General features: G+C 39.4%; 1 pseudogene; it reads right to left on the reverse strand.

Moving 5' to 3' along the window:
- Positions 1–2,960: 2,960 nt before the first annotated feature.
- On the reverse strand, positions 2,961–9,068 carry LOC143732628 (uncharacterized; annotated as a pseudogene).
- Positions 9,069–10,083: the final 1,015 nt, after the last annotated feature.

Raw genomic sequence — 10,083 nt, forward strand, 5'->3', positions numbered from 1 at the left:
TTCTGCTTGTTCTGTGGTGATATTGTCATGTACTCTTGACACTCTTGCAGCTTCTGCATAAGTGATCCTTCTTTCCACTCTTATTTTCTGGATTTTATTTTCCTGCCTCATCACCTCACATCCTTCATATGCCACATTATGGTTCCCTCCACAATTACAACATTTTGGTTGCACTCCTGTTCCACACTCTCCGTAGTCATGCTCGCCCCCACATCTTGCACATATCTTCTTCTCTTTACAGTTATTGGCTATATGTCCAAACCTCTGACAGTTAAAACACCTCAATGGTCTTGGCACATACATTCTCACTGGGTAGCTCAAATAACCAAGGCATACCTTTTTGGGCATATTCTCCCCCTCAAATTCAATCAATACCGTTTCACTATCCTTTTTCACTCCTTCTCTTGTTGTTTTAAATCTTTGCGCACTCACTATTCCCCCCCCCCTTTAAGATGTCTTTTAAGTTCTTCCATTCCTACATTCATGGGTACCCCTGTGATCACTCCTTTACATACTCCCTTGCCAGATGTTTTGTTAATACAAACGGGTTGATAATCTTAAAACTCTCTTGATCTTTGTCATTGAATCTTATTATGACTATAAAATTCTCATTTATTTCCTTCTTATTTTGCTCATGTCCTTCTTCCTCACTTTCCGACCCCTCATCATTTTCATTTATTATTCTTTTATTCCCTTTTACTTGATTGGCTTTCTTTTTTGAAAACTCTCCCTTCCATATTCCCTCATTTTCTTCATCTTTCCCTTCACTATAATCCATTTCTGCCCACCTACCTATGTCTGATCCATTCACGAAGCAGTCGTGCTCAACCGCTCCTAAAACAGTATTTCCTACATTTTTGGAATTTCCCGCTTTCAGTCGACTACTATTTCCTCGATCACGTCCTGCTGATGTCGCCGCCATTCCAGTGAACTCTTCCGCTTTCGTGTTTGATGGAGTAAATCGGTATGGTAAAACGTAGACCTTTCCCTAGTCTAGACCCTGAGATGAAGGGGAAGTTGTCTCTTTATAGTGTGTAGATGATGTGCAGGTGCTGATGTAATTAGGTGATCCAGTGATGGCTGATAGTGCGCAGGTGAGAAAATCAAGAGGGATGCTGGGAAGTGTAGTGAAGACGGTGAAACTAGGGACTCTGACAACGAGTAATGTGCAAACTTTGCACGAGAGTCATGTCGGTGAAGAATTAAATTATTCACTACAGAAAGACTTCATTTGGCGCTGCATTAACATATCCTCTCAGAGATGATGAGAGCTGAATTTACTTCAACATGTGCAGATGAAGGCAGATAATTGGAGATACTTTCTCTTGTGGCCCATTTGTGAAAAAATGTGAAAATTTTCTTCGTTAAACAAGTTGTTTTTAAATGAGAAGTAGCCCTAAGCTAATATAACTTATCTTTTATTATCTTCGCAGTGTGTTGGTTATGCAGCGATGCACTACGAATTTATTTCAGGGAAAATTAATTGCAATATTAATTTATTATTAAAGGTAGCCTAATAATAATAATAATAATAATAATAATAATAATAATAATAATAATAATAATAATAATAATAATAATAATAGTATAGCAATTAAGGGGCCAAGCACAAAGAAGGCAGCATTTCTTGGAGCATCAGACCAACTGCAACAATAAGCAATTAAAGATATTAAGATGATTTAAGGCAAAATGGCAGAAAAATCATAAATACAGTCACTAGTAATATGATTAATAGTTTGTCACTTTTTGACCAATAGGCGGCGCTGTTACAAAACTTTTTATTTGATTTTATTTAACCTTTATTTATCCAGGTAAACTGTTTGATAATGACTTCTCATTTACAAACATGACCTGGCCAAGAGGCTACAGAAATAAATAGAAACATACTGTACAACTGTACATAGTCATACACATGACACGTAGAACAAGCAATTAAAATAAGAGAGGTAGACAGCAATGAAAAAAAGAGAAAAAAACACTAATAAAGTGCTTAAGTATATATAAATATGGTTTGGGATTGTCAGGAGGAACAAGAGTCAACTATGTTGTTTTGGAGATTCTGCTTAAAGGTGGAGATTGGGATCAGAGACGTAAGTTTCAGGGTATTTTGTAGTTGCAAAACGCAAGGCATTACGTCCAAAGGTAGAAAAAGTATGGGGGGGGGGGGCTAAACTTAATAAAATTACTTGATCTTGTCTGATGTGTTATGAGCGGCATGAAGAATGACAGATAGAGAGGTGTGTTAGATTTTGCTGTATTTGGCCAAGCAGTGGTTTGGGTGGCTCGCCAATGTATTAGATGTCTCCAATACATAAAATAAGTAAGCTTGACCAGAGTTCTTGTGGGGAGAAGAATTTATTGAAGGTTTGTAGTGTAGCAGTCCTTCAGCAATCTTAACCCAAAGTTCTGTTTTGTAAGACAGAACTTTATACATGAAGACAAATGGGCTACAAACAATAGAATCAATCTACCCTGCAATCTACTCTGAGCAATGCTGTTTCTTTGTCATTCAAACCAATCAGTTTCTGTGGACCATACACCTATGGGCCATTCAGTTTCTCTAGGCCATACATCTGTATGGGCCATTTGGTAGTACCGTACCACTGTGCTAGGTACCCCAACGGAAGGGTACCCAAAAAGTGGTACGGTACGGTTCGGCTTTTTGGTACCATTCACAACTTTTGACAGTGGAAACGCAAATAATTGCGTACCGTACCGAACTGTACCGTACCGTACCGCTCAGTGGAAACGAGACATTAATGCTGCTGTATGTGCACCTCTCTCCTTTACGGCTTGTATAGCAGCACCTTCTACTAAGACATCCTCTTTGGCTTCAGTTGTTGAGACTTCTGTGTATGCTTTTACCTTTGGGGTGGTGTCTTCATTTGTCATTTTTGCATACACATGGAGTCCACCAGTTGTCGGATGAGATGTCACTAGTTGGTCCTGCAGAGAGAGGCTCAACAGTTTCCCTGCGGCTCAACAGCTTTTAGCAGAATCTGTTTTTGTTTGGCTGTCAGCTGCTGAAACCTCCTCAACAGGTTGTCTTCATCATCACTTTGATGTTTTAAACTCAGCTTGCAATCATGAACCCATTGTCCTTCTTCGTTGCAATACCTGCATCTTCCTTGAGTTTTTGACTGTTTATTATCTTCATTTTCTTCATGCTCATTCCACATTGTCTTGTTGTGGTATGACATGTTCTTCGATCGCAATGCTCTGAGTTTGACTTCCTGTGTTCTTTCAATCTTTGCTGACCACTCAACAATCTTATGAAAAGATGTTCTAACACTGTCCCAGTCGTCATATCGGATTTTGAGTGCTTTTGAAACTTCAGGTTTCAGTCCTTTTACAAAAGCAGTTTTCAGAGGCATGCTAGTGTCCTTGTCAAGATCCTCGCTGTCATTTAAACCAGCATGTTCCAACCAAATTTGTCTGAAACATTCATCGAACTCTGCAACACTTTCTCCAGTCTTCCGCATACATGAGGTAATTCTAGCCCAATTAACCTCTGCAGGTTTCAGTTCAAACAAGAATGTTCGTACAGCTTCCCATCCAGACTCGATGTTTTCTTGAACCTCACCAATCCTTCTTTCGACACTTTCTGTTAGTCTCTTTTGGTCATTATCCCTTAAGTTCACATTAGCAATCATTACTCCATCTAGTGGATGTAAATTGTAGATTTTCTGTAAGCGTTGAAGAAATTGGCAAGCTTTCCGTGGTTGCTTGTACACGTCTGCCAATTCTTTTGACCATTTGTCAATTTGATCTGGAGTAGCAGGTTGGTATGTTCTATATGGAACATATTTCTTAATGTTTTTTTTTAAGATTCGGGTTCGTCTTTCGCCTTCTACTCATACTCCTCCTCATTGTCAACTTCAATTTCAGTCCTTCTGTTCTTGACAATTACAGGAGCGAGTCTAACCTTTTTGTTCTTCTTGGTGACATGAGCATGTGTCTCAGGTTTAACATCACTGTCATCAGGGCTCCCAGTCGAGCTGCTGTCACTTTCTCCTAGCAGATAATGACGTTGTTGATCCTCAATCTTCTTGAGGTCTTTAAATGGGTAGAGTGACCCTTTCTCTATCTTGCTGCTAGATTTTATGGGAGTTTTTTGTCCAGAGCAGTCTTTTAATTCCAGCTGTGTGGAAAGCAACTTTAACAGCTTGTCATTATCATTTAAGAGTCTTTCTTTGTCCTTCTTTTCATTCTGCAATTGTTCAGCCAGTGCTCGAACCTTTGCTTTCTCTGCTTTGTACTCACGCTGTGATTTGTCAGTCTCACACTTCTGTCGATGCTGTAGAATTTGTTTTACCAAAATCACAGACAAGCCATCTCTGTTGGTGTTTGTCCTTAAGCGCTGCATCTTTCCATAAGCCCTTTTAATGTCCGGCAAGGCCCATATTCCACTCTCTGAGTTGCTTGATGCCATACTTCTGGCACATGTCATCATGTTTTCGGCTTTGTTTTGGTTTATTGTATTTATATGATATTTGTATTTTTATAATTGAATTTTTGCCATGAAAATAGCTTTGAATGCTGACATGGCATTAAATAAAATAATCTGAATCTGAATCTGATGTAGTTGAGGAACCAACTACGTCAGATCAAAAAAAAAAAAATACCACCACCACTTTTGAAAAATCTCGCGGCACGAATGTACCAATACAAATAAATAAAAAACATCTCCAGTTAACTCAGAGCATTCATTTTGTTCATTTGTTAAATAAGAGGCGATCTAGTGCTGAAATGTTTTTTTTTTGTCAAGTGATCAAAGTTCTCGTTGCCGCAGTGGTCAGTGGCGCAGATACTGCGTTCTGTTTTGGCTCGCGCGGTGCACGGTCTTCACTCGGACGCGCGCTTCAATCCGTTGGGAAGACTCCCTATTCGTTCCGGTGAAGGAGAACTCATGTTGCCACTGCCAAGCTCCACTCTGCTGTTGTGTGCCCGTGCGCCACGCATGCAGGTGGGAAAAAGTCGCGCGAGTAATTTACATCACATGATCGGCTTTTTTGATCGGCGCTTTTGGGGTTCGCCGATCAATCTATTTTTAGCCAATATCGGCCGATCATGATCGGCGTCCGATCAATCGGAGCATCCCTAGTCAACTGAAAATACACATAATCTTACAGGTGTCTTGCCCAGGATTGTCTTGTATGAAAAGATACCAATGATGGAGCCGCCGGTTATGAAGGGAGGGCCAGCCCACCAGTTTATACAGGTCACAGTGATGAATGTGAAAGGGGGCATTAGTGGCAAAACGGATGGCTGAATGCGTCAGGTTATGTGCAGGTAGCTGAAGACGAGGACACAGGAATAGCAGTATAGTTGATTTATTTTACAATCTTCAACTTACAGGAATAAACAGGAACAAAATAACAAAACTCCAGGACTTCAGAAAACAACCATACAAGGACGACGACCAACGAACACTGAGGGAAAAACACAAGGATTAAATGAACAGGGACTAATATGATAATTAACAGAACACAGGCGAAGAACTGAACACAAACGAGGAGCGGGAAAAACTAACAGGACTAAACCAAAATCACAAAGACAGGGGGAAACAAGATCACAGAACATAACTCAAACATACTGAAACGTGACAGAATGATAGAGTGTGTCAAGCTTTTTTAGGACTGTGTTTGGTGCCATTCTGTAAATAATATCGCCATAGTCCAAAACTGGCAGTACTGTCATCTTAACAAGGGTGCATTGGTAGCTATTGCAGAAAAGAAAGGCTAGTCTAGCTTTAACTTTTGATTGAAGGTTATTGATGTGTGTAATGAATGATGATTAAGGTGGCAATACAGACCTGCTTACTGTCTAATTATGTAATTACATCATCAAGGACCTTTGTAATGGCTGTTATGCACCCATGTCTCATCTAAAAACCAGATTGCATGTCAAATAATGTATGATTTTTATCCAGGAAATCATTTAACTGTTTTTGGGCGAGCTTCTCCAGAACCTAAGAAAATATACTAATTTTCTGATGGTTGTCATCAGATTATCAGTCTGTGTTTGAGGGTAGACTTCAATGAAATATGAAACATATGGATATATGGATATTTGCACATTGAGTACTACACATTTCATTGTTGTAATGAATAAACTGATTTTCAGATGGGTGTGATGCAACAATATATCTATACCAGTCAACATGTTGTAAGACTGGAAAAACTGGAAGAACTGGAAGAGAGGGCAACTCTCTGAGAAAACAAAGGAAATTAACATTTGAATTTCTCTCTTGTGCACCATTTGAGATGCATGTCTCACCTCCCCCTCTCTCATGCCATGCTGAGATACTCACTGTGTCACAGAGAGAAAACTCTGCATATCTTTGCCTTTGTAAATTGTAAACATTTGACTTTATTCTAATCGACTCTGACATTATTTTCAGTAAAGAGTTAAAAACAACAGTCAAACATTCGCTCACATTTTATGATGCACAGATATCATTAAAACCTTTTTCATTTATGGAGTCAGATGAAATAACAAGTTAATACATATGAGAAAATGTATTTCATTTAATCAAATTACTTTGCCACGCGGAAAGACAGTAACACGCAGAGACCTTCACCCTGTTCTATCAGAAAATCTCCATTGGGCCGATTTAGACGGGCTTACAATGTAAAAGAAAAACCGACAAAATGATGAAGACTGGACAGCTGGCCAGAGTTCTTCAAAGCAGTAGCCTGCACCTAATCCATCTCTGGAAAACTGCATCCTGCATGGTGTCATGACAAGTTCATGACAAGTTCATACCTTTGTCTTCTAAGGCTGATCCACTGAAAGCATTTACTGCTATCCATGGTTTGAAAAAGAAACTTCAAACACAAATGTTTGATTGTGGTGGTATGCAAGATGTTTTAGAATCAATTCCTGATGAATTGTCTGCTGATTGTGGGTATCATGAAAACTGTCGACGCATGTTTTTCTGTAGTGCTATCCGTGCTTTAACCAAGTGTCAAACAGAAAATTTCTCCATTAGACAGATACGTGAGCATATGGATTCTTCAGTTTTGTTAGGCAGTTATTGCATATTCTGCAGAAGTAGCGCAATGAAGCAAGTGTCCGGCAACAGATTTAGAATACAGATATAGCTAGCAGAAATTCCAATCAAATACATACAAAAATATAGAGAAAAAAGCAACGGAACTGTGTGATGAAGACTTTCTGTGCAAAATCAGAGAAGGCACAGTTTCATGAATGCTGTCGCAAGCAGTACATGGTAAAGCGAGCACCCCAGCCAGCTGCAGCATGTGAAATAACTTCAAAGAAGCTGCTGATCAGTAAAACTTTTACTCGGTTGCATGACCATATAAAAACTGAAGTTATCAAATGCTGCCCTGATCTGAAAGATTATATCGACTTCTCATCCTCCCCATTCAAAGACAGATTTTTGTTTTGTACATCCCTAGAATCCATGAAGACGACAGTGCGTTACGCTTATGAGTTGGGAATTGCTGATTGGACCAAAGAGGTCAGCCATGGTCTTCACAAGAAAATCTTAACAGCCTTTAAAACCTCTGAGACACTACCTTGGCCTCCGAGGGCACATTATCTCCATGATCCAAATGAGGAGATTCCTTCTGAGGTTTTACAATTCATTTTAAACCTCATTTGTGTACATAAGAAGCCCTCATATTGGGTGGAAAGTCTGGTATCATCCATTTCTCAAGATATCTGTGACACATGTGGTGAGTTTCTCTTTAAAATGAGAGATTTTGGCATTTCTCATAGCCTGTGTTGCTTAATTTCTGCATTGACGGAAGGCCAGCCAGTCAACAGGCGATTTGGTGGAGCAGGCCTTTCTCCAGAGGGCATTTTTACGATGAATAATCTCAGCCAGGTAATTGGAAAACCAGGGTGTAAGGCCGTCTAACTCGATCCAATGGCGGTATTCGAATTAGCGGTGAAGGTCTTTGCGTGTTCCTGTCTTTTCTCGCGGCAAAGTATTTTTGGTTAAATGCAATAAATTTTATCTTTTGTATTAACTCGTTTCATCTGACTCCATAAAATGAAAAGGTTTTTCAATGATATCTGTGCATCATTAAATATACGTTAATGTTTGACTATTCCTTTTAACTCCAATGAAAATAAAGTCAAAGTCTGTTAGAATAATCAAATATAACAATTTAATATGTCAGGTAAATGTATTATTACAATTCCATCATCAATTGAAAGATAATCAATGCAAACCATCAAATGTTCTAGAACAAAAAGGAAAATCCTTTACCTGACACTGTATGGCTACGTGAGCTGAGAGTCGCGAGACCCTCAACCACACAGGCTAATCTGAATACAGAAAACAGCCCTGAACTCTCGTTGCATTTTCCTTATATAGCCCGACCTTATTTGATATGTAAAACTTGAGTTTAGTGGAAATTTACTGTATTCCCCCACCATTACTGGGGGTAGAAGTTGACCCTCTGCTAAGAATAGTGGAAATTAGCATTCATGAATTTGCACCTTTGGGAGTGCCTAGAGATCACATTCCTTTGTGTGCCAGTTATTCCTAAACTCTTAAAGACCTTATTACCTTTTGTTTTACTTCTTTGGGAATGAGACATTTGTACCAGTCGCACTGAGACATTTCAAATAATACCAAACATGTATAAACCTTGATGATAATCATTCACATTAAACCATTTAGATTCTTGTGTGAGTTTGGGAGATCTTTGCCAGGATGAAGAATGGGGGAGAGAAATGTAGATTAGGATGAGGGAGGTGAGACCTTCGTCTCAATAGTGCAAATGTTAATTTCCTTTGTTTTCTCAGAGAGTAGCCCTCTCTTAAAGTCCTTACAGTTTTTCCAGTCTTACAGATCCTTCCTTGACCCCGTGGGTCACATTCAGACACTTAAGGGGTCATAGTGTGACGTTTGTCGTAATCCTTGGTGTAACTCAAAATTGTCTTTGCAATGTTAGCATCTGTAGAAGCGAGAGGGCTTTGTTCACCTGCAGAACACCTGGCCTCACCAGGTGTATGTAGCTTGAGTCCAGCACGTGGAAGAAGGCATTCAGGCTTTCTTCCGGTGATCCAGTGATGTGAGCAAAGTTCATAGACTCAATCTGGACCTTTTGACTTGTTCAGTTGACGTGTCATTCCTTCATGGAGAAACTTCCGTTTCCCTGGCACCTTCCCCAGGGCGATAATCTGTCCCTTCTTGACCAATCCTGTCACCTCCAGCGGTGCGGTTGTCTGGACAGACCTCAGGGGAGTGAAGGGGCTCTCCTTGGCTTCACACTGCCTTGTGTGAGACATCTGAAAAGCATCTTAAATGTCCGCTTCACGATTGAACACATATGAACTTGAACTCGTGAAGAAATGCATAGAAACGCATAATGCAACAAAACAAAATCATGTCATGTTCAATGTAAAATACCATGTTCTTATCAGCAAGTGCGAATGGTACATCTGTCTCATATGTTTCTCAGGGTCCTGAATGGTAAGGATGTCTCATATTAAATATCCAATTCTTAAATATATATATTTTTTGGTCTGAATTATATAAAGGGAATGCAGCAAGAGGTCAGTGTAATCAAAGCAATCAAATAGATTCTATGGATCAAGAAGTCATGTAATAACAACAATACTATTCAATAAATGCATATGTATATAATAATCAGTGTTTGTTCAGGAATCTTCCAATGCCAGCCACTTATGCAAATCTAAGAAGTGACTTGGAACATGCTTAAATGTATTCAAGAATGGACATTGTTCATTCCTTGCAACAGGTGTGAGAGTGTGTGTTTGTGTGAGGGTGTGTATGTGTGTCTGTGTGTGAGTGTGAGAGTTTGTGTGAAAGAGAGAGAGAGAGAGAGAGAGAGAGTGTGTGTGTGTGTGTGTGTGTGTGTGTTGTTGGCTAAGTCACAGTCAATGACAGGGTTGAATTTTAAATTCTGTAATTGATTGAAGCGCTCACACAAAGCGATCTACTTAGTTATGATGTTTCTGTTATTAGTGGTTTGTTGAGAAATCAGGGGCCCTCTGATTTTCCAACCACCCTAATAACAATCAGAAAGTTTAAACATTTTGAAATTTAATAGCAGGTCTGCCTCTGCTTTTTGATGCATT

This window comes from Siphateles boraxobius, unplaced genomic scaffold, assembly GCF_051911475.1.
Source record: "Siphateles boraxobius isolate OS27281-9 unplaced genomic scaffold, OSU_SipBor_1 9, whole genome shotgun sequence".
NCBI classification, from domain to species: Eukaryota; Metazoa; Chordata; class Actinopteri; order Cypriniformes; family Leuciscidae; genus Siphateles; species Siphateles boraxobius.